General features: G+C 41.3%; 1 protein-coding gene across 18 annotated transcripts in view; it reads right to left on the bottom strand.

Moving 5' to 3' along the window:
• Nucleotides 1–25,665, bottom strand: part of LOC102448489 (plasma membrane calcium-transporting ATPase 2) — an 857,866-nt gene that overhangs the window by 420,003 nt on the left and 412,198 nt on the right. The window lies entirely within an intron of this gene.

Raw genomic sequence — 25,665 nt, 5'->3', positions numbered from 1 at the left:
TTCTTCCCCAGGCCTCTTCCTTCCTGATCCCTCCTACCTTCAAGCTCTAGCTCAGGGTTAAGGTCCTTAACGTCCTCTCTCCCTGCAAATCCAGCTAAGTAAATATACAAGCAAAGAAATTGGCCAGAGATGGGGACCAGGACAGCTATAACCCCACTGGGCCAGCAGGGGTGAGGTAGAGAAAGGGACAGCTATTTCAGAGAGTTTGTCTGTTTGTATGTCTGTGCACCCCTTTCCTGCCGTGGCCATGAAGATGGCAGGTGCATCTCACCTGGCCCCAAGCTGCTGTGATCTGAACACAGCCTCATCTCTAGCCCCACCCCAGAAAAATGATTTAAATAAAGAAAAACAAAACTTATTTGAGTTAAAGACCCAAACAGTGCTGGGTAAATCTTCTAGTGTCCAAATATATTCCAATGATCTGTGAACAGAAAAATAGGAAATTTTACCCAGCTGCAGCTCAGTTGCCTCTCTAAGCCTGAGTCTGTGTTTTTTGAACCTTTATCAGATAGATCTAAATGAGACAATCAAGCTGTATTAGCTGCTAAGAGAGACAGGTAAAAATAAGAGCAGCATTGAGTTCTGTGGAGGCAAAAAGCCTGGCATCTAGAGTGTGAAGTGAACTGAATTACATACAGCAGGGGAAGAAAGGTGATTTTGCAATAGGAAGTGGATGGTGGGCGTGAAGGGCAGTCAAAAAATAAAACAAGCCATTAGTACTTCATATCTGCAGTAATAATGAAGAAAATCAGGACACAGGAGCAGGGATTTTCTATTGTTAAAATATTTTTTTTATAAAAATCAACATGCAGGCAAACAGCAAGACTTATACTAGTGCCCAGCATGCCACGTTTTATTATCCCTGAAAGAGCCAGGATGTTAATTTAAACCTCAAAATGGTTCTGTAAAATTCTGTCAGTAACAGCACAGCAAAGGTAACACTAAAACTTGTACTGGCAAGTAAAACCAAGAGGGAGCAAGATGGATATGTGACAAGGCATGCTATCCCTTTAAGACAGGTTACAGGCCCAGCAGAGTCCTGTTACTGATATCAGTCCCAAAAAGGAGGCATTTGGGGAACTGTTCTTCCCAAAAGACCCAGAATACTATAAGCTAGATGGGAAACCATGCTGGAAAAGAGGACATGCATATAATTAACCTCCATTTCCTTCTTGTGAGACTGAACTGGAAAGGGAAGTATTTCTGCTGAAGATGCCTCTAATCCCAGAGAAGACTCTGAAAGGACAAGAACCGTGGGCTTCTCCATAAACAGAGAAACAAGAGACCAGCAAAAGAGAGCTCAGTCCCAGCTAGGAAGGATTTTTTTGAATATGCACACACAAACACAAGACGAAGGTACCTCTGTGGGCCGGGGAATGACATAGGAATAGGTTGAGGGGACTGCTTCATTATTTAGAATCACCAAGCAGGAGCTCATGTAAAAGCAGAGCAAGAACTCCTCTACACTCCCAAGAGACCGCTGGAGGGGACACTGATGTCATACACTGCATGAAGGGAGGGGGAAATCAAACAGACCTCAAGAATAGGCAACGGCTGTGGGGGAGTCCAGCTAAAGATTGGCAGATGTCCCCTTCTTTTCCATATACCCAGCAGGAAAGAATCCATGGAGTGCCCATGATCCAGGGTGAGAAACAGGAGAGAGTTTTATACAAACCCGGGGCTCAGAGGAGAGAACAGCTCTCTTGTTTGGTTTGGATCTCCATTGCTATGGCTTAAGTCACCAACAGCACCCCTCGAGGCAGATGCTTGTTATGAACATTAGCACTAGCCAGGGACTGTACATTCTGTGAAAGTATTTGTACAAAGACAAACATGACTTGTTTGTCTGAAGATAATCACCACTTAGTGACGTGAAGTGTATTAGCTTTCGTAAAGCCAATTGTGGCTGATAAGACCTTTGAAGACCAAATGAAGTTGCAAAAATTAAATGACTTTTCTATGTCATACAGGAATAAATTTTCTTTGATGATGCATACAGACTTTGCCACATGCATAGATCCCATTAGCAGTAATAGAGCAGTAAGACTTCATCCACTCGTATTAACATTAAAAACGTATCCCATTTAGATAAAGAAAAAGCAAACATTTTCCCTTGATTTTCACTGTATTACATTGATTACAAATTTTTCTATAAATGCTTTTATCATTACACATAGCCTCAGATACTTTAAGTGATTTAATTCCTTCTCCTTATATTAAATCTTGTCCATCACTAATTGTTAACACCACTGTTAAGAGCTCACATTTTTCTTGATAATAGCAATGTATCTTTTCTATAGAAGATTTTTCATTCTTTTGAGAATTTACATCTCCTGTTAGGAAACATGGAAGTGACAGCATAACCATACTTCAATTTGGGGGTGTTTTACACTAGTTTCCTTAATTACAACAGAATTTTGAATGGCAATTCTAATTGCAATTCGTGGCAGTTATGTGAAGCTTTTCCAATAAAGAAAGGAAATCGAGATGGCAGATGCGTGAAATTTTATGCTGTGAAATGACAGTGTGAAGTCATGAAATCTTAACTTGGTCATTCACCTACACCATAAGTATTAAGTAAATAGTTGTACAACAAATAAAATTTCTTGAAGCCCACAGTAACACTAATAAGGTCAACAGCAAAAATTCATATAATAAATAATCTCATGAAGTATTTTCCCCTAAAATTAGGTGTTTCTATGATATAGTCACTATACTACATGCAATATATCTCCAAAAGATGCTGTAAAATTCCAAATCCAGAAAGGCAAATAGTGAAAGGTAATATTTCTATTTGGGAAAGGGAAGTTTTTGAGCTTAGGGAGAACTCTTCTTCAGGCTAGACCAGTCCCCAAATGCCTCAGAAAAAGCAACATGATATTTTCCTACACCCCTAGCCCAGATTGAGTTATGCAGTTTACAAAGCTCAGCTGGACCTCAGAATCAGGCTCACTATTTTGACTAGTGTATCTGGAAATGAGTGAAGTAATTGTATGCCCAATCTACAGTGTTGTTTACTCTGTTTTCTGTAATTTATATCTGATATTAATGCTTCAGCAGGGCAAAATTTAAATGACTCCTGTGAGCACCTCAGCATATACATAAAAAGTTCCACACCTACTAATATATTTTTATGACAATAAAATGCCTCTGACCCCAATTTTTTGAAAGTCATCAGTAGATAATGATACAGCAAGATCAGTAAGCACATCATCAGCCAAAGTAGCCGCATTACTGCACGTCCTTACAACTAAAAAACTAAGAACATTAGAGTTGGAGAGAAGGTGAAAACTTGGCCCTGTTGAAGTCAACAGACGGTTTGCCAGTGAATTCCAGCAAGAATATGATTGAACTCTAAGCCACCTTCATTGAAAAGGGAGTGAACAGGGAAGTCAGTCATTATAGGCTATTAGAATAACCCAAAGCCTTATTGCTTACAGAACACACCCAACCTTTTGATAAAGCCTTCTCACCATAGCTGGAAGGCTCTCACTGAAAGAAAAATAAAGCCATGCTGGAAGCCTCATGGAGCTTCCTCATGCATGGGAAGAGTCCTCAATAAAGTCTGGTATGGACCTGGTAATAGAGTGGTACAGGCAGTCCCCGGGTTACATCAATCCGACTTACATCGGATCCCTAGTTACAAACGGGGGGAGGGGGCACAGCTAGTGTGGGGTGCCTCCCCCACTGTCGCCGCCTCCGGCGGCGCAGGGGGCGCTTCCCCCCAGCAGACCAGGGAGATGCGGAGCGGCTTTTCTCGACGCGGAGGACGCGGGTCTGCTGGGGGGAACAAGACACCAGCCAAAAGGGGGCACTCCAGAGAGGAAAAATTAATTTCCTAGGGAACAGCAGGAGCAGCAGGCAGTGAGATCCATTGTGTTATAGTCCCCACCTTGGGAGCAACAGCTCTTTCCCTCTTCAGCACTAGAGCTGCAAGTATCTTGTTAGCGTCACGTGAAATTAACAAGTCCCTTCCAGCCTGGCAGAGGTGAAGCTGAAAAATTACCCAGTGGTGTGGGTGGGCAAGAATGGGGAGGAGCAGGACAGAAGGGAAGAGGGGATAAGCCCCAACCCCACACCCTGGCTACAGCGGAGCAGGGTAAGCCCCGAGGGGATGGGTCTGGTTGCAAAGTGAGTGAGTGGACAATGAGGACCCACCTGTGGCTAAACTCCTGTTCCCAACACAGAATTTTTCTTTAAAATTAATCCTGTGGATAAATTCACACACACACTTCACAGGAAGGGATTTCCATTTTCTGCTCAGCAGAATACAACAACAGCTTTGATTGTATCAATATTTCACTGTGCTCTCCAATGACTATTGATTACACTTAATACCCATTTCACTGAACCATGTGTAGCAAATTCTATTTGGAACAGTAATATGCATTGAATAAACTTTTTTTAGTTATAAAAAAACAAAGATTCTGACTATTAAATGAATAACTGGGATCTTTCAGGTACCCCAAAAGGAAGATTTGGATATAGCATGAAACACTGAAACCTATGATCAATTTTTAATTAAAATATCAACCAAAAAAACCTTCATATCAAAACAGTATGTGTTTTTCTTAGAATAAGGAAGTTGTATGAGAATCAGGGTCTTTTCCACCTAACTACAGCTCCCCGTCCTCCCCAAAAATATGTACCAGTTCTGACTTACATACAAATTCAACTTAAGAACAAACCTACAGTCCCTATCTTGTACGTAACCTGGGGACTGCCTGTAATTTATCTTGGAATCCTTTAGATACCATAGCGATGAGCATTACAGAAAGCCCCTAGTTAAGTACTTGCTTAGCATGAAACTAATGGCACTGAAAAATGTAAGTCGTAACTTTGTTTCCTTCTCCGATTAAGAATCTTTCCACAAATACACCAGAAAAGAGTGATTGCCTTAAGCTGTAATAACATGCAGACATTGAGATGATCCAGCTGGACATTTAAAGGATTTCTTATTTGAAAATACGTATGTGAAATGTTTTCAGCTGTCAGCGGAGTAAAATGCATGTAGTAGGGCCAATCTGGGAGCTTTCTAAGACCACTCTCCTCCTGGCAAGGGCACTCCACTTTGAACAGCTCTGTCAATGGAGACAGCTCACTGAGATGCTTCTCCTTCCATTTACCCTGGCTTGTGACCTGGGGAGAATTATTTTGTAAACCTCAGCATTGCCTGCCCATATTTCTCATTTAAATGAAAGCTTTATGCCTTGGGCTGGCTGCCCACATTGTTAAGTGTGACAGTTAACCTGAAATTCCTTTTTTGCTTGGATGGCTCCTCATTTGCAGTCTCTTCAGTGAATCTGGGCATTGTGGTTATGTGGAAGCCTCAGAAGTAAGCTGAACGTATTTCGAAACTCATAAAACAGATTTCATTTTGCCATGGTTTCCTCTTTGCCCCTTTACAAAAGGACTGAAGATCCTCCTCTGAAGTGGAGCTGTCGCTGTTACAGCCAGCTGCAGATTTCACTCTTCTTGCTAATGAGCTAAGATGCATTCAAAGCAACAAAGACAGAAACTGTTTGATAATACTACACAGGAGGCACTACAGTGCTCACAGAACTTGTTCAGAGTTGCTGGGCAGTATGAGAGTAACCAGACGCTATGGTATTTTATTGAAACTAGAGCAATCTCCATTTTCGATTCCCCTCCCCCAAGATGCCAAGAGTGTCCTTCCTAACCACATCATTCTTTATGAACTAGGATATCTGATGACTCTAAGAAAGGAGGGTAATTAGTCACATATCTGTAATACTTTCTCTTTGGACTTTCACTGATAATAGTTAGCTATCTCATTATATCATATTAATTGCAGCACAAAAATGTATTTTATCAATTTTGTCTTTTCAGACAGAACTCCATTACCCCACATCACAATACTTTTAAACATATTGGAATTCATGAACCATAATAGAAAATGCTTAATTTTCAAATGTATTTTCAACATAGGTGGAAAATTGACACGTCCTCTCTTCCCAATCTCAGAGAGACCCTACGTCTTTCCTCCCTCCTCTGTGGGACTTCAAATTTCCTAATTTAAACCAGAACTGATATATACTTCAGTTAAGTCTCTCCAAAGCTAAATATTTAATTAATCAAGCTATGTGTTCATAGCTCTATTAAAAATACAGCCTGAATATATCTTAAATTCAGATATAATTTAAATCTGGCCACATGAAACAGAAAATATTAAAATCTCATAAAATGCTTCTGAATTTAATCCAAAATGATTTAATGCAAGAAGGAACAGTAGTGACACCTACCATGAGAAAGCTTGGTCTCATGAGGTATTCAATCCTATCTTACTGATTTAAGTGGTTTGATTCATTCAGGAAATTTGATTATAAGGCTTCAACATGAACTTCTGACTTTTGTGGTTTACCACCTCTAGTTTCAAGATAAATAATTGAAATTCATAGTCTCTCTGATCTAGAGTGGAAAAGGAAAGCTCACAGCATTGGAGCTTTCAGAGTCCAGCCAGGGTAGAATTTTGCAATGGATGCATTTAAAAAAAAAAAACTCATTTAAAGGAACTTCAACTTTTGCTTTGAAACATAAAATACTTTTGTGGTGAAGTCCTGAAAAGCATAATTTTGAACCGTCAGTGTAAATCTGCACAAAATGCAATTATTTCATTCAGTTTTAGAAGGGCATCTATTTCCTCTCCCTTTCCAAATTTCCTTCCAACATTTTTTGTATCACAGTGTGCTATCTCACTTAATCACTTCCCCGCCATTGTAGGGGTTTCAGGCAAGGGTACATCTTAATACCTCCTGTAGCACATATAGTTGTTATACTTTTTGTCAAATTCTGGTTGTAGAGTTTAGAGTGGGGGTGGTTGTTGCGGGTTGCAGATATAGGAGGTCGGACTAGATAATATAGTTGCCTCTTCTAATTGCCTCTTTAATTCTGTAAATGTTATTTTTGTCCATGAAATTCAGCTAAATCAATTTCCAGTCACAGCTGGCTGTATTACAGGTTAAGTCACAATGTATATTAAAATATAATTTTTAAAAATTACAAAGATATCATTAGGAAACAAACTCTGCTAAAATGTGAGCGGTTCAGTTTTTCTTTTCAACTACTTAATTCTACAATGATAATCAGTTACTTAAAACGTGTACTTTTAAAATATAGGACCTTCAAAAATATTTTCATAGCAATCACCATCTGCACTCCTGGCTATGCAAAATCCTGGCTTGCTGTTCTAGACCCTCACTTCTGGCACAGGGTTTATAGTAACTGAAATTCTTGTCCATTATATGCACTTCTGGTGTGAACATTCTGGACATAGAATGTTCTTTAGCCAGCATTATAGTTGTCTTGGTGGATAGCAATCCTTAGTTACCATTAAAGCATTAGTCGTCAGTACCTTAAAGGCTCAGCACTTAGAGTGCATTACTGAAGTGAGAGAGAAATTATGAAAGTATAAAAGACACAGGCACATTACAATTAGATTGCATAGATGACCATAATAAAATAAACTTACCTTAGTCTGCAACTCCTGAATGCTATGAATGTGTGTGTGAGACACACCTTGCTTACTTGTAAAGGGAGAGCTTTTTCTCCACCCCCTGTGGATTTTTTTAATTACACTGCTGCCCTGAAGTACGAAAGCAAGTGAGGTAGCTGTACGCAGAAAGAGGGCTTTCTTGCATGTAACACAGACTGAGAATGGGGCAACGTGGAGAGATTGGAGTAAGGAAGTTGAGGGGAAAAAGATTGTCATTGGTTTGTTTTAAGAATAAACCCAGTAAATGTTTTACACCTTCCTTTGTAGCATTCAGATCTTATTACTTTTGGGGACAGGGTAGCAAACAATATGGACCACTGTTTACATTAACTATAGTTATTCCTATCTTCCGTACTCTTTCGTGTTTTAGCCTATGGAAGTGAAAGTAGCCTACACACTTTGGGGATACTTCTGGCTAGATGGTCACAGAGGTAGAAGTCGGTGGGACCATATAGCCATACAATTAACCACTCATATAAATCTTAGCATGACCAAGACCTTAAGCATGTGCCTAACTTCTACTGAAGTCAACAGTACTTGTTGACTTCATTCATGTTTAACATTTATGAACATAATTAAGTGCTCTCCTGATTCCATTTTTCTCACACTTTATGATTATCAAATACATATTCCAGTTATAGGGACTATGATGGAAGAATAAATGGAGATTAAACAGTTTCTATACTTCCTAATTTGCCCACTGAATTAGTGTTTAATAAATTGCAAGTTGAGTTTAGCACTGGTATTTTTTCCCAGCTCTTTATAGTTAGTATTAATAAATAGTTCTTTGACAAAATATTAACATATGTTTCACAGAAATTATTAAATACCACAAACAAAGTATTTTGATATAATTAATCCATGCATGAAATTAGCTCTGCCTTTTGATCAGAGATATTATATATTACTTTTATTAGCTACACTTTCATTCACAACTTCCTTTGTTTTGCTCTGTTTTACCTTACATTGTGGTGCATTTTCTTTAGAAGATAAACATCAAACTGAAAAGTTCAGCTACCTAAGAATCCAAGAGTAGGCTTAGTAATAATTAGACCAGATAGTATTGTTTTAACATTAAAATATTAAGCTTTCACAAATAATTTACCACAGATGAAAAATTTTGCTGTTTTAAAGTGATGTTGCAAGATGCTTAACAGAAAAAACAGATTAAGTGTCAGAGAGAAAAAAAGCTTTTATAGATGCATTTTAATTATCCTAACAAAAGTTATTATGTATTAATGGATGCATCCTATGTTTATCACTGTCACTCTATAAAACAGGAGCTGTAAGTGAAATGAACCACTGAATTCCATTATATTATAGCACTCATGTGTACAATTTAACACTCTCTCCAATGGAGCCATTCAATATTATAACTGTGCCAATGAGCAATAAAGGGGAGTCGTTCTAGAACAATTACTATTGTGGGGTTTCTGAAGGTGGGGAAGTAAGTGGATGTGATAAACCTTGACTTTAGCAAAGCTTTTGATATGGTCTTCCATAGTATTCTTGCCAGCAAGTTAAGGAAGTATGGATTGGATAAATGGACTGTAAAGTGGATAGAAAGCTGGCTAGATTGTCGAGTTCAATGGGTAGTGATCAATGGCTCGATGTCTGGTTGGTGGTCAGTATCAAGCAGAGTTCCCTGAGTTCTGGGTCTGATTTGGTTCAGCATCTTTATTAATGACCTGGATGAAGAGATGGATTTCACCCTCAGCAAGTAAGGGTGCAATGACACAAATCCAGGCAGAGAGGTAGACATGTTGGAGGGCAGAGATAGGGTCCAGAGTGACCTAGACAAATTGGAGGATTAGACCAAAAGAAATCTGATGAGGTTCAACAAGGACAAGTGCAGAGCCCTGAACTTGGGATGGAAGAATCCCAAGCACTACTACAGGCTGGAGACCGACTGGCTAAGCAGCAGCTTGGCAGAAAAAGACCTGGGGATTACAGTGGATGAGAAGCTAGAGTTGAGTCAACAGTGCACCCTTATAGCCAAGAGGGCTAACGTCATATTAGGGCGCATTAGGAGGAGCATTACCAGCAGATCTAAAGAAGTTATTACTCCCTTTTATTTGGCATTGGTGAGGCCACATCTGGAGTCCAGTGCCCAACTCTAGGCGCCCCCCCTCGCCCTTAACAGAAAGGATATGGATGCACTGGAGAGAGTCCAATGGAAGGCAACAAAAATTATTAGGGAACTGGAGCACATGACTTATGACGAAAGGGTGAGGGATTTGGGCTTGTCTAGTCTATAGAAGAGTGAGGGAGGATTTGATAGCAGCCTTCAACTCCCTGAAGTGGGGGTTCCAAAGAGGATGGAGAGAGGCTGATCTGAGTGGTGACAGATGACAGAATGAGGCGCAATGGTCTCAAGTTGCAGTGAGGGAGCTCTAGGTTGGATATTAGGAAAAACTCTTTCACTGGGAGGGTGGTGAAGCACTGGAATGGGTTACCTAGGGAGATGGTAGAATCTTCATCCCTAGAGGTTTTTAAGTCCTGGCTTGACAGAACCCTTACTGGGATGATTTAGTTGGGGTTGGTCCTGCTTTGGGCAGGGGGGTAGACTCTATGGCCTTCTGAGGTCTCTTCCAACCCTATGCTTCTAAGGTGGAAACCATGTATTTGTATTATTACTACTACTTCAAGCCAGGAGTTGCAGCAGTACCCTCAGCACTCCTAGAAAGCACTTACAGTTAAGACTATATCATAGCACTTCTTAGTTAATGGGTCCTCTCAGAATAAATTTACATTTTTAAGCCTTTAAAATTTTAGAGCAGTAATTCATACTTAATGTTAAAAGCCTTAAAAGACTTGTGTAAATACTAGATGGAGTCTCAAAATCTGGGATTTATGTTTAAAAACTGACTCATCATTGCTACAGGTAGTTTCATTCAATTATTAAAAATAGACATTTATTTAAAAAAATTTCTACACCCCTGAAAAGTATGGCACTGCTCAACAAAACATGGCACTACTCAACTCAAGACTACCAAATATGAGTATTTGAACAACAGGAAGATTATGCAGATGTATGCCAAAAATATATAAAATTATACATAATATTTTCAGTTATTAGTAATATAGCCAATATGTTGGATTTGGTGCATTAAATGTCTCATATAAGGTTACAAAAGTTATCCCAATTGGATTTATCTTCTAGAACAGGAATTCCAGACTTCATTGCACAATGACCCCCTTCTGACAACAAAAATTACAAAACAACCCCAGTAGGAACTGAAGCCTCAGCTCATCTGAGTCCTGTGACCCAGGTGTGGGGGGCAAAACTGAAACCCAAGGGCTTCAGCCCCAGAGTTCCTGTAATTTGAGCCCCAGAGTCCTCAAGCTTCAGCTATGGGCATGGTTGGTGTGATTTGGGCTTCAGCTTTTGCTCCAGCAAGTCTAAGCTAGGTCTAGCGACCCCAGGGGAGCTGATAGAATTGCTGGCCCCTGGGCAACATATGGGGGGTCTGCCTCCATGCACCTGGAAGGGTGGCAGAGCCTCAAGCGGAAGGAGCAAGCCTCCAGTGCCGCCTAAATGGGGTGCAACCCCTCCTGCCTGCTGCCAGCCCTCAGAGCTGGCCTGAACACATGGCACTGGGCTCCGGAGCATGCCATGTGGTGATTCTAAAGGGCCCACAGTTCTAGCTGTCGCCACTGTCACAGTAACGTCGGTAGTTGCCAGGAGCCCCAGACCATTTAGGATTTCCACTTTCGCCCCCTACTGGGCAATTCCATTAGAAAAGGGTCGCAACCAGTGTTCCCATGTGCAGATTTTTTCCATCCACGTGCAGAATACTTTTTTTTTTACGTTCGCAGAGGCATGTACGAGGATGCACCATCAGGAGAAACAAACAAACAAACAAACAAAAAATAGCTCTGGGCCCTCTGCTAATTAGCTGGGTGGCATTTGAATCTCTCCCAAATGGCTGCACAAGCACACAGCTTACAGGGAACACGGGTCACAACCCAGTTTGGGAAGCGCTGTTCTAGAACATAAGTTAACCATCCATCCAATGCGATGGATTCTATTTATGCTATGTAATTATCAAAAAGCAATGCAAAAATATTTTTAAAGCTGTATTCATTACTCTGCTTTTCACACACATGTATCTTTAAATACAGATTACCTAAACTAACATGTAACAAGTTTTTGAGGGACAGCCAAATTTAGCACACCCTTTAAACCATTTTTACAAAGGAAGCACAGAGAAGTGATATTACTTATTACAACTCTTAATGGTCTAAAAAAAATCAAAATGGGACATATAAAGTAATTTAAAACTCAGCAGTGTATCTTGAAATGCATTTAGGTATGGAAGGCTCTAGGCCACTGGATAACTCATAATCTTAAACTTAAGCATCCTTTGGGTATCTTGGGTAACTGAGCCTCTTAGGAGCACAAATCTAGCACCTCCTGAGGTCAATGAAAAAGCTCCCATGGTACACCTCTTACCACTTACTAGCTAGTCAGTTTTCTGAAAAAGACTGCAACCCATTTTCACTTTGCAAGGAGCTGTACATGATTGTACAGCATGCTATGGAAATTAGAAAAAAGATTCAAAGTAACCCATAAATATATTATGTGGCTAGTCAAAGCCCAAATGTCACTGTGACCTTCAAAAGTACATAGTACACTAAGCACAGAGTCAGCCAAAATACAATTGTGCTCTGTACATGTGAACAATGAGTACTTGGGAGAAAGTACCAGAAGCTACTCTAGAAAGAGGTAACTAATGGCCAAATTTCACTTGAAAGCAAATCCAGCTCCATCTCATGTTTACTCAAAGCTGAAATACTGTTTACTCCATTATTTCAAAAGGTTTTTTTAAGTCTCTGAGGAAAGCATTTATGCCCATGCTTACGTACAACTATGTGATTAAAAATCTGTATCAAGGTGCTTTCTTTAATCAAAGGTCTAAAATGTTAGTAGTTAAAATGAACAGTAATAGCAATGACGACTCTTCATGTCTTTGATATTTGATATCCTGGAGGAGTGTCCTTTAAAGAAAAATATTTGAAATAATTTGAAATATTTTACAAATTTTTGCTTTTTAAGAGCCAGCACATTATTTATCACTTTTCTGGTATTTGTGTGTGGCTCGGCGCTACTGGATCAGTTACATGTAGGATTACAACCATCATCTTCCTCAAGAAGCTGTATACAAGGATTCTTGGAACAGTTTAATTTCCTGGCCTATGTAATTAGATTCCAGATATGCTATTGAATATTTAACCAGTTTGTGTTAAAATCACAAGTAATCATCTCACTCGTGGATACGAAATAATTGTATAGTACAAGTCCATTATAAGGAGACAATGATTTCAAGTGAGGAATAAGCAACAGGAGCAGAGGATAACAGTCAATCATCTTTGACCTGTAAGGAGGGAAGGCTTCTACCCCCAATCATAACTGGTTCTCAAACAAAATATTCCTTTAATCTTGAACTTTGTTGTTCTGATGTCACACAGAGAATCTCAGCAGCATTTTGCAAACAACGAGGGAATAAAATAGAAACAACTCCCCTCTTCCCCCCACAAAATGAAAACCATAGAGGGGAAGCCAGAGAAACAAAGAACTGTGGAAAGGCAGGTGTAACAGGGAAAAGATGAAATAGAATGTTAACTGTATTCTATTAAACACAATATTTCAAAAGGCAGTTTAATCATTTAATTTGATCTTTAAGAAAAACAGCTAATTCAAAAATATTTTCTAGAAATTAAGTTGTTTTCCAAGTGTGCACTAGACGTCTGCAATACTACAAAGGTTTTGCAGAAACCTACTTAATTGTGCATGAATGTATCTGTTACACAGTTTCAGAAGTGACTTTTACAAGAGATCTTTAATTTCACATCACAGGGGACACTTTTACTTATACCCATTTCTCTGTGACCTGAGCACTGATATTGCAGAGAGAGAAGGTGAGAGAGCATGTGTGTGCAAATGCTAAGAAAAGCAAAAGTTACTAGAATGTCACCACACATGATACTGGCCTTAGAATAGTTACCACCAAGTTCTGGACCTAGTAAACAGAGAACCTGCAGTACCTCATGCTCCTGTTGAACTGTGTGTTGCAAAATCTGCACAAATACATTAAGAGGAAATCCAACATTAGTTGTTTAGCCCCAGAGTTCTTTTGTGTTATTGCAGCAGTATTTAAAACATACTTTTTAGATACCTAGATAATTACTGATCAGTAATATTTCATTACGGTATCAGCTTACAGCCCGCCAGAAGTAACTGATAACAGCAAAACAACTATTAGGTTCTGTCTCTACATTTTAACTGCGTCTGCATGGATCATTTTACTAAATACAGTTGACCTTGTTATTTGAATGTGAACCCTGTAACAGCTTTGCTAAATATTCATGGAATTTTTTTAAATCACATTATCCCATCATCTCAATGCCATATTCTAATACCTTAACTCATGCTGAATGAATAATTCCCAGCCAAGTAGACTGCCTAAAGAGGCCAGTGCCTCTGCTTTGCTTTCTCTTTGAAGGCTATGAATGGAGTTATTGCTCAGGATTTTAAGTTACCTCTCAGTTCTCTTTAAGCAAGCATATTTATTCCTAACATAAAATCATTACTAACAAAGCATTTTTAAAAACAACAAGCACCTCTACGCACAAGAGAGATTCCAAACATGGGCTACGTCTACACTGGCCCCTTTTCCGGAAGGGGCATGTAAATTTCACGAGTCGTCGTAGGGAAATCCGCGGGGGATATAAATATCCCCCGCGGCATTTAAATAAAAATGTCCGCCGCTTTTTTCCGGCTTTTAAAAAAGCCGGAAAAGAGCGTCTAGACTGGCCCCGATCCTCCGGAAAAAGTGCCCTTTTCCGGAGGGTCTTATTCTTACTTCAAAGACCTATTTCCCTACGACGACTAGTGAAATTTACATGCCCCTTCCGGAAAAGGGGCCAGTGTAGACGTAGCCATGAGGTCTGCACCTAAGCACTTCAAAATTCTAGCACTTGACCTCTGCCAGACCTATTAAGAAAAGAGTTAAAAAAGAGCCAATTATTTTGGTAAGAAAAGAGCCAATATTTGTTGTCTATGTTTACCTTGCTGTAATGTCAGAACAGTTGCTCATCTGAGCATGTTACTTAAGATTGTATCAAGAAATGGATGTCTCTGAATAAGTATTGAGATGTGGTAAGTTGCCAATTTAGCTATAACTAAGCTTAGGAGGGACCCCACTAAGATCCCTACCATCTTCTGGTTCTTCAATTACCTCTTTGAAATAAGCTGGTGTAGTCCCCACAGTGTACTCATGTAACAGAATCACTGAAATAGGAATCCTCTTTGCTGCCTCAGCAGAAGAGGCCAAAGACTGGATAAACCATGGAGACCGGATCAGTTTCCCACACCAATTATTCCAATTCTGTGGTTAAAGATCAGATTGGGGGCCATCAACCCAATAGGCGGATGCAACAGAGACAGGAAAGCACAAAGAAATAACATGATAGTATTGTGACCTTATTTTTCTGTCTGTCATGGGATACATTTTAAAGCACAAAATAAGGAAAGAAATCACTTTTGAGGGTTTTGTTTAAGACATACATTCATGGAGAATAAATCATTTTCCCTACACAGGGATGGGATCATATTGATCCTAATATTTAAATTAATATCAGTCATAAAATGTATTTCCTCTACTGCTTAGTGAAATATTTTTTCACTGTTTGGATTTAACTAGATCTGTACAGGAACTCGCACTCTCAGTGTGATTACTAGTAAAGTAAAAGTACTGTGATTATGGAAATCCCTGCACCCTGATTTGCTAATGGCTATCAATGAATCAGGGTCCAGCAATGTGGATATTGTACAATTATGATTCAGTGAATGCGTTCTGAACACTGGGATTAATTTCCCTTTCATTACAATGGAAGTTAGAAATTTGCACTTTTTCTTCATTCTTATTGAGTTTTGAATCAAATTTTAATCCAGCCATTTTATATTAACTGTCCTAAAAACTTCATTAATATTATTCTGCTTAGTTCATACTGAAAATGTTTTTCTGTATTTGCCTCACTGTGTTACACTTTCATAATGACATTTTTGAATAGAAAGAGAATGAGAGACTAAATGTAAAAAAAAAAAATAGCATTAATTTTTTTTTGAAAATTCAATCCCATTAAAAAAACGTAAGACTAGGGTATTTGTACATCATTGATACAGCAAAATCTAAAAATAAAGGGTAATGTTTCTCCAAAATGCTTATATTCATTTTTATAATGAATAATGAATTTTTTGGCACATGTATGGTAATGACTTGTATAATAACTTATACCTGAAGAGCTATGAAATGGAAGTGATAAACTTAACCTAATGGACAATATCACTATAGAGTAGTATCTATATTAGTGTTACCAAGAATAATTTAGCACAGCATTTGCAGTATAGCCATCATTTAATTACAAGCACAGAATGAAAATAATGATTTGCATAAGGAAAAATTGTACAGAGTATTTTTTATCACTAATCTGATACATAGTTTGGGGAACGGGGGGGAGGATCTCTGTTTTGACCACAAAAGTCTATTCCTCATGGCTGTGTCTACATTGACACCCTTTCCAGAAAAGGGATGCTAATGAGACCAGTCGGAGTTGCAAATGCCGCGGGGGATTAAAATGCATTTTTGGCAAGATAAAAATAATTTTAGAAAGAAATCAAAACTAGCACAGACTATCAACCCACGGATATTTAAAAAATCAAGGTCAACTCTTCTTCCATTGTACCTGTCTATCTCTTATCGCATACTGCAAACCACCTTGCTCAGTCCTGAACCCCAGACCTGTGGTGAGGGCTTGCAAATAAATGTCCAGCTCTGAGTGGGGGAAGTTCAGACAAACAAAGAGCAGTTCTTAATCTAAGTTGGCCCAGGCCCTGTGTCAGGTGGGGCAGGCAAACACAGTTTAGCAGTCACAGTCTCAGCTGGCTCAAGTCCTGGCACAGGGCAGGGTAGGAAAACAAACACAATCTCAGGAGCATCCAGACCTTTGTACAGGGCAGGACAGACAAACACCCAGGCTGCGTCTACACTGGCATGATTTTGCGCAAATACTTTTAACAGAAGAGTTTTTCCATTAAAAGTGTTTGCGCAAGAGAGTTTTTGTCTATACTGGCATGTGCCTTTGCGCAAAAGATTTCAAAAGGTTTTGTACACTACAACGTCAGTGTTCTTGCGCAAATACTCGCGGCCAGTGTAGACAGGCGGCAAGATTTTGCGCAAAAGCACGCGCTTTTGTGCAAAATCTTGCCAATGTAGACACAGCCCCACAGTTTCCAAGGCACATAAGCCCAAGTCCTAATCCAGGGCAGGGCAGGGCAGACAAAACAGCAGTTCACTTTTCAGATAAGCCCAGCCCCCCCCCCAGCAGGGTACGGAAGATCTTCTCTTCAGAATAGGGTCTTGGCGGTCTGGGCCAGTTCTCGGCCTCCGTAAGATCCTCAGTGGCCTACTGGCTTGGGAGCTCAGGGCAGGCTTCTGCTTCCTCCATCCTACTGAGCACCTGGGCTGGGCTTTTATACTATTCGCCCCACTCCTTGGCTTCCAGGGAGTTAAAGGAACAGGACCAGGCTTGGCCCACCCAGTCTAGGAGAGGGGTTCTTCCACCTCTGGGTGAGTAAGCAGCCACCCCTGCTCACTACACATAAACATTATAGTGCACCCTTTTGGCAACCATCTCAAATATTTCATCAAAATTACAATTACTGAACACCGTGAGGCCAGTTTTTAAAGGCCCACCATATTGTATTAATTTAAAATAGTTGGTTATAGCTGCATTATACATCATATCATGCACACTGAAAATTATATAGCATTTTGAAATAAAATTATTGCTGTTATTGTAGATTATTTACATGGAAAACAGCTAAGACTTTTGCTGACATCATGGACCACTAGCAATCCTTTAAAGGCTGTTCTAAAGACATGGGAACAGATGAAATGTCTAATGTTCCTTTATTTCGACATTTTAAACTGATTTGCTGAATAATAACAAGATGCTGGGAAACCTGTTGCCTATTCTAGCCAAAGCCTTAGGCCTCATCCAAGTCTTGACAAATGAAACCAATCAAGCTCACTGTGTTTTAGTATGGGTAAGATGGGTTGAACTTATAGCAATGTGTTCAGACTTTATGAAATGATTGTAAATTGCTGCATTAATTTATCTCACTTATATAACTTTATCACAATCTACACCGTAATATTTAAGTTCTCTTACAACTCTTATCCCATCAAAAGGGGTTGTCTTCTGCTCAGTATGCTTGTTAACAAAACTAAATGGGTCATTGCTGGATGCTATAATACAATTACTTCATTAAATGCTCCTTTATACCCAGAAAAAGGCAAGGTGCAAAAAGGCTCATCCCATCAGCTTGAATTCTGGAGGAAGTAAATAAAGATAGGAAAGGAAAAAAAATCTCTTTCTGTTTGATGTAAAGGGCTGGAGTTGTGAAACAGAAGCAAAGATCCCCGGGTTCAGCCTGGGTTAGTCTCACAAGACATTAAAATACTGGCAAGTTTACTACAACTCTGTCACCTTTTAAAAACAGAGCCTATAACTCATTTGTATATATGTTTGCTTGCTTTAACCTGCAAATCCCTCTCTCATCTCTTCCCCTAAATAATAAATCCGTCGTTAGTTTACTGCAAGACTGCCTGCAAGTCTTGTCCTTATTGTGAGATCAGAGCTACAAATTGACCGGAGGTAAGATGCTGTTCTCTTGGGAAGCAATCTGAATCTTTTGTGATTTTTGGTGCATAGCAACCAATTATCTTTGTGTCCATTTTGCTGGGGAGTGGGAGGAGGAGGAAGATAAATTGGCATGCCCAAGAGGGCTGTCCGGGACTGCACAGTAAGATGGTTACAGTGATTCAGGAGTTCACACTTCTTATTGGATTGGTGAAATCTAATTATAGAATATATCACTAGATTGGGATGGCTGCCCTGCTTTTTGACAGTCTGTTCTGAGCTTAGCACTCATGCTCATAAGCCACTCCAGGCAGCATGACAAACAGTCCCTAAAAACTATGAGATAGATTTTGAGTTTGCAGTATAAGAAGGGATACAGTGTTTTTCCACTGTCCTTAGATCAGGAATGGGCAATATTTTTTTATGGGGGGGGGGCCACTCCAACATAAGAACATAAGAACACTGGTACCGGCCACAGAATGGGAAGTGACTGTCTAGGAAGGAGAATGGCAGAAAGGGATCTAGAGGTCATAGTGGACCACAAGCTAAATATGAGACAACGGCGTGACACTGCTGTAAAAAAAGCAAACATGATTCTGGGATGCATTAACAGGTATGTTGTGAGCAAGACACAAGAAGTCATTCTTCCGCTCTACTCTGCAGTGATTAAGCCTCAATTGGAATATTATGTCCAGTTCTGGGCACCACGTTTCAAGAAAGATGTGGAGAAATTGGAGAAGGTCCAGAGAAGAGCAACAAGAATTATTTAAGGTCTAGAGAACATGAGCTATAAGGGAAGACTGAAAGAAATGGGCTTGTTTAGTCTGGAAATGAGAAGACTGAAAGGGGACATGACAGTGCTTTTCAAGTATCTAAGGGTATGTCTACACTACCCTGCTAGTTCGAACTAGCAGTTGCAAATGAAGCTCGGGATTTGAATTTCCCGGGCTTCATTTGCATGAAGCCGGCTGGCGCCATTTTTAAATGCCGGCTAGTTCGGACCCCATGCCATGCGGCTAGACGCGGCACGGACTAGCTAGTTCGGATTAGGCTTCTAATCCGAACTAGCTGTACACCTCGTTCCACGAGGCATACAGCTAGTTCGGATTAGAAGCCTAATCCGAACTAGCTAGTCCGTGCCGCGTCTAGCCGCGTGGCATGGGGTCCGAACTAGCCGGCATTTAAAAATGGCGCCGTCCGGCTTCATGGAAATGAAGCCCGGGAAATTCAAACCCCGGGCTTCATTAGCAACTGCGGATGACTACATTACCCCCGCTAGTTCGAACTAGCGGGGTAGTGTAGACATACCCTAAAAGGGTGTCACAAAGAGGAGGGAGAAAATTGTTCTCCTTGGCCTCTGATGATAGGACAAGAAGCAATGGGCTTAAACTGCAGCAAGGGAGGTTTAGGTTGGACATTAGGAAAAAGTTCCTAACTGTCAGGGTGGTTAAAGACTGGAATAAATTACCTAGGGAAGTTGAGAAAACTCCATCTCTAGAGATAATTAAGAGCAGATAGGTTAGATAGGTGCTTGGTTCTTGCCATGAGGGCAGGGGACTGGACTCAATGATCTCTTAAGGGCCCTTCCAGTTCCAGTATTCTATGATTCTATGTGAATATTCACACAAGTATGCCAAGACATATACTGTGTGTTTTTCAGGTACATGTGCACAAACCATGTAGGAAGAAACAAAATACACAAACATCTTTTCATTCTATTATTATGACTTTAACAAAGTTTTGAGTCTCATAATGTCCATCTGCTATGTACATTGGACAAACGTCTCAGACACTTCGCCAAAGGATTAATGCCCACAAAACAGATATCAGACAGGATCACAAAGAAAAAACAATTTCTTGCCATTTCAACCAGAAAGGACACTGTCTCTGGGTATGTCTACACTACAAAGTTAGTTTGAACTAACGGACGTTAGTTTGAACTAACTTTCCTAGGCGCTACACTAGCGCTCCGTTAGTTCGAACTTAATTCGAACTAACGGAGCGCTTAGTTTGAACTAGGTAAACCTCATTTTACGAGGACTAACGCCTAGTTCGAACTAGCTAGTTCGAACTAAGGGCTGTGTAGCCCTTTAGTTCGAACTAGTGGGAGGCTAGCCCTCCCCAGGTTTCCCTGGTGGCCACTCTGGCCAACACCAGGGAAACTCTATGCCCCCCTCCCGGCCCCGGACCCCTTAAAGGGGCACGGGCTGGCTACGGTGCCCGTGCCAGGTGCAAGCCTGCCAGCACCCAGCTAGCAGACCCTGCACCTGGCACGGCACAGAGCCACCCACCCGATGTCCCCCAGCCCACCCCCTCTTGCCGGGACCAGGCTGGCGGCTCCCGGGAGCTTGCCCTGGACCGCAAGAGGCGGGCACCTGCCTGGGCTAGTGCGGACATCGTGGACCTTGTCCACGATCTCCGCACTAGGCACAGGAAAGTGGCCGGCTAGGGCAGGAGAGCTGCCAGCCTGGCCACCCAGGAGCAGGTGTGCATGAAAATCAAGGGGGTCCACTGAGACCCCTGACCCTGAGCCCTGAGCTTACAATGGCCGTCCTGGGTCAGACCAAAGGTCCATCTAGCCCAGTAGCCTGTCTGCCGACAGTGACCAACCCTCGGGACCCTGGAGGGGATGGACCAAAGACAGTGACCAAGGCATTTGTCTCATGCCATCCCTCTCCAGCCTTCCACAAACTTTGGGCAGGGACACCACTCCTACCCCCTGGCTAATACCACTCCATGGACCCAACCTCCATGACTTGATCTCACTTCCCTTTAGACTGTGTTCTAGTTCTAGCCTTCACAGCCTCCTGCAGCAAGGAGTTCCGCAGGTTAACTATTTGCTTTGGGAAGAAGAACAACTTTCTCTTACTAGTTTGAAGCCTGCTACCCATTCCTTTCCTTTGGTGTCCTCTAGTCCTTCTTTATGGGAACTCAGGAAGAACTTTTCTGAATGCACCCTCTCCACCCAACCCCTGCTTTTAGAGACCTCTATCCTGTCCCCCCTCCGTCTCCTCTTTTCTAAGCTGAACAGTCCCAGTCTCTGTAGCCTTTCTTCATCTGGGACCTGTTCCCAACCCCTGATCATGTTAGTTGCCCTCCCCTCTCCCAGCCTTTCTCTTCCTCTCTCCCACCTCCTTTTCCCAGTCTCCCCCAGTTTTGTTCAATAAAGACAGAGTCAATGTTGGAAAAAACGTTATCTTTATTTTGTACATCAATAAGAAGGGGGGCTAGGGAAGGGTAAGTGGAAGGAGGTGAGGGAGGAATGGGGTACGAGCCCCCGATGGGGAGGACTGGGCTGGCTCTGCGGGCTTCTGGGGGTGGAAGCTCTCCTGCAGCCCCCCGATTGCCCCCTCTCCCCAGATGGCAGCCTGCGGCAAGTGCAGCCGGGCTGATGGCCGAGTGGTGTGATGTGCCCAGTGTGGGTACTCCGGGCACTCCAAGCCAGAACTTCTTTGCAAGCGGGGCACCCCTTAGAACTGTGTGTCCGGGGTGGGGGTCGGGACCCTTTAAGCGCAGCCCTCGGCTAGCCTGAGACAGCATCTCCATGCTCTAAGTCCTCCTTTTATGCTCTGCCGGCACTGCTTCCGGCCATCCTTAAGCCCTGTTCAGAGTCCACTCAATGTGGACTTGCTAGTTCGAATTAGCAAAACGCTAATTCGAACTAGTTTTTAGTTCTAGACGCGTTAGTTCGAATTAGCTTAGTTCGAATTAACTAATTCGAACTAAGTTAGTTCGAACTAGCGCTGTAGTGTAGACGTACCCTCAACGACTTAACTACCTGCATTCTGCTACAAAGACCTTTTACATCTGCACTTGAAAGGGAATCCTCTGAACTGTCATTCATGCTAAAATTCGACACTCTCCGGGGGGGATTGAACAAAGACCCCCAACTACCTTACCCATTACAAAGATAGCTTCCCCAATTATCACCTCTAATACCATTAGCTCACAGACATCTACCTTTCCCCACCTCTAATATCATTAACTCACAGACAGACACTTACCTTCCTTACCTTCCCCTCCCCACATCCCCCTTCTGTTCTGAAATGTGATTTGTCCTTTTCATATGTGTTCATTTTTTTAATTGTATCCTTTGGTATATATGGCTGTGACTATTTTCTTCCACTATTTGATCTGAGGAAGTGGGTCTGGCCCACGAAAGCTCATCATCTAATAAACCATCTTGTTAGTCTTTAAAGTGCTACATAGTCCTGCATTTTGCTTCAGCTACACCAGACTAACACGGCTACATTTCTATTACAATTTCTCTTTAGTAGTTGCTTGGATATGGGTAACAATTTACTATATAAGGAAAGGCATGCCAAATAATATATCTGCAATAATGACCCTTTTGGTGAAGGCACTGAATTACCATTGTATGAAGAAAAGGAAAGCAGGTATCTATAAAAGTTACAATTGTGACTTCAAGGAATAGTTTCCAAAACAAAGTAATTGAAAGAACAAGCAAACAGATGTCATGCTTCAATTGTCCACTCGGTATTTTGGTTATTTACAGCACCCTACAATAGACACAGAGGAGAAACTACTGAGATGCATGATGAAAAGTATCTAGCTCCTTTTTACAATAAAGGAAACAGTTTTTACTTATGAATAAGCCAAAACAAGCTTCAGCGCTTGTCACCTGAATAAGAGGCTGTAGCACAAAAGAACTGATCCATAACTTTTAGTGCCGAGAAACCTTTTTTCTCTCCACAGTCTCACACCTCTGCCTGCATATGAGATTTTCATATCATTCAGATACACACACACATGAAAAAAACATCCGAACAATAAAAACATTATTAACTAACTTTGAAAAAGAGCAAATGACTATGAAACTAGAATATGAAATTCAATCCCCAAATTAAACAAAATACAAAGGGTAATGCCACAGATCTAATTAGGGAAGGACATTCTGGATTCATATAATTTCACACTGCTGCCGATGCAATTCAATGTTTAATAGGCTAGAAATCCAGATATCTGCTGTAGTAAGATGAGAGACTGAAACATAAGCCCATGTACCACAGGCTGGGTATGAGGCCTGAGGCCTAGACAGCTATGGTCAAAATGTTGCTAACATAAAGCAAAATTAAGCTGTGAGAAAGAGGCAGGCCCTGCTCATAGAAATCAGCAAGAACAGGGCTAATATTACAGAAACATTCAGACTTAAAAAGTACTGGGTGCAGGCTGTGACCACAGTCTAGAGGGATCAAAACAAAACACCTCATTAAGTAACATGTTGGTAACAACACACACCCCATGGATAACAAACATGCCAACCCAGGACCAGGTCTAAATTGACAGAATGATGGATAGTAATGGAAACCCCCGTTGTGTGAGGTAAGGAGCGGTAAATAGCTAACAGAGGGTGGCACCTTGATACGTCAGGAGTGATACGTAACTTGTTTGTACCTGTATATAAAAGTGCACCCGAAAAGGTGATTGTCAACTGACTGGGTGAGCGGCGCTAAAATCCAGAGTGCTTAGTTGGTTGTTAGTCCATTGACATGGCTTTCATAAGGTGTAGTGGTTCAGTAGTGAGTCTGTTCGCTGACAGCTATTATTGTAGGTCGCTTGTCAATAAACCTACTCAGATCTTTTCGATCTTTATCTGATTTGAGGTCTCTGGGGACTCTCTCGGGAGTCTGTCGTGTTAACTAATTGAGCATGTTTAATGCGTTAGACAGGAGAGCACATGAACACACACACCGAAAAATTTATCATCATTGATATAATAGAGGACCTGTCAGGAACTCATTGGGACGGCCCCGCCTGACTGACAGCACTGGTAACCCCAACTGCTGATCTGGTAAGCAAGCAAACTGTTATTCTCTGTTGGAATCACGATCTAACATGGCAGAAAACCATGGGTAACCCCTGATACCCTCAAATCGTGTGGACCCATTGTATTGCTAGGAAAGGAGGGACCTATGAGTTCAAAAAAGAACATGGGGAGACATGAACTAGTATATGTAGAGCCATGGCAGAAACTGAAGCACTGAAAAATAGTAATAGTAGTAAAAAGCTTAGGATTTTGCAACTCATGTCCATAGTAGTGAGGTGGCTTAAATAGCATGCCACACTGCTAGCCTCCCCGTAATAGGACAGACCAGAGAAGTAAAAGAAGCAATACAAGCAATAGAGCACTGGAAAGCTCAAGCCCTGATGGCAGGGCAACAGACAATACAAATACACGATCTGCTTGAACAAGCAAAGTAGGAAAATAAGAGACTAGAAAAAGCTGCTGAAAACTTGCAAAAGAGAGAAGTGCTGTCCCTTGCTGCAAAGCAACAGCTTTCAGGAATTGGCACAGTGTCAGAAGCAGTGGGACAGAAATGGAAACAGGTGGCCCTGGCTAAATTCTAAGATGGACCATTGGGACAGTTGGAATGGATGCTGCACTAGGGACATGTGGAACGACCCAGGTGGGCCAGGGCTACTGCACCGAAACCGCCATTTTATGATGAGAGCCAGGTTCTGGAAAAAATTCTGCCAAAGCCTAGATTAATCCCTGTGAAATTGGGAAACAGAACAGAGGAAGAGGGAGAACAATCTGAAGGAGAGGACAGTTCCCGTATAAATTGGACAATGAGAGAAATACTGGATGCTAACCAGAGGACAGGGGAAGCCTTGAGAGAGCCTTGGTTGGAAACAAAAAAAGAAAGAAAGGGGAATATAACACAAAAGTATGCAAAGTGTAAAACAGGTACATCTCCAGCCAGTGATTTAACAGCCAGGCTCAAGCCTTTAAAAATCAATGAGTTAACTGTTTTAGCTGGAGCTGTCAGTCCCCCCTCCCATTCTGAAAACTTTAACACATTTTTAGCATGTTTATATAAATGCTCACAACTACTGAAGGGAGTAGAAATTGAGATTAAACAGAAACCATTGCTAGTTCAGACATTACTGCAACTGCTAAATTCACGTACTCTTGGTTTTGATTATGACATTTTTCAGTTGATTAAATGTGTGGCTCAAGTGCATTTTAAATTTTCTGGAGCTTTGAAGGCATTTGCAAGGTTACCAGGAGAGGCTCCTGCCAAACTGGCTGACTAGATTGACATACATTAGGGTGGCCATGGGGGAAGGAGATGCAGAAGCACTGAAAGCAATTGCACTGCATGCATTGCCACCAGGAGTAGTGGAATGGATGAATGCTTGGTGTGAGGATGGAGGCAAACATATCCCATGGAATGAATTGACTGAAAAGGTGGAAACAGCCATGAAGCGACAGGAGGGTACCCCACTGCATGAGCTGCAAATGCAGTTAGGACAGTGGAAAACTGAGGGACCAGGATACTCCATCTGTGGCCGTATCTGAGACTGGAAAGGCAGAGGAATGAATAGAGGTAGAAAGAGTGAGTAGGAGTGTTGAAACAGGAACATGTGGAGTTGAAAGGAAAGATTGAAAATCTGCAAGCAAAGCTGCAGGCTTTAATGCT

The sequence above is a fragment of the Pelodiscus sinensis genome, chromosome 11, assembly GCF_052426305.1.
Source record: "Pelodiscus sinensis isolate ZL-2025 chromosome 11, ASM5242630v1, whole genome shotgun sequence".
NCBI classification, from domain to species: domain Eukaryota; kingdom Metazoa; phylum Chordata; order Testudines; family Trionychidae; genus Pelodiscus; species Pelodiscus sinensis.
The sequence above is the reverse complement of the archived record's forward strand: the minus strand, read 5'-3'. Positions and strand labels throughout refer to the sequence as shown.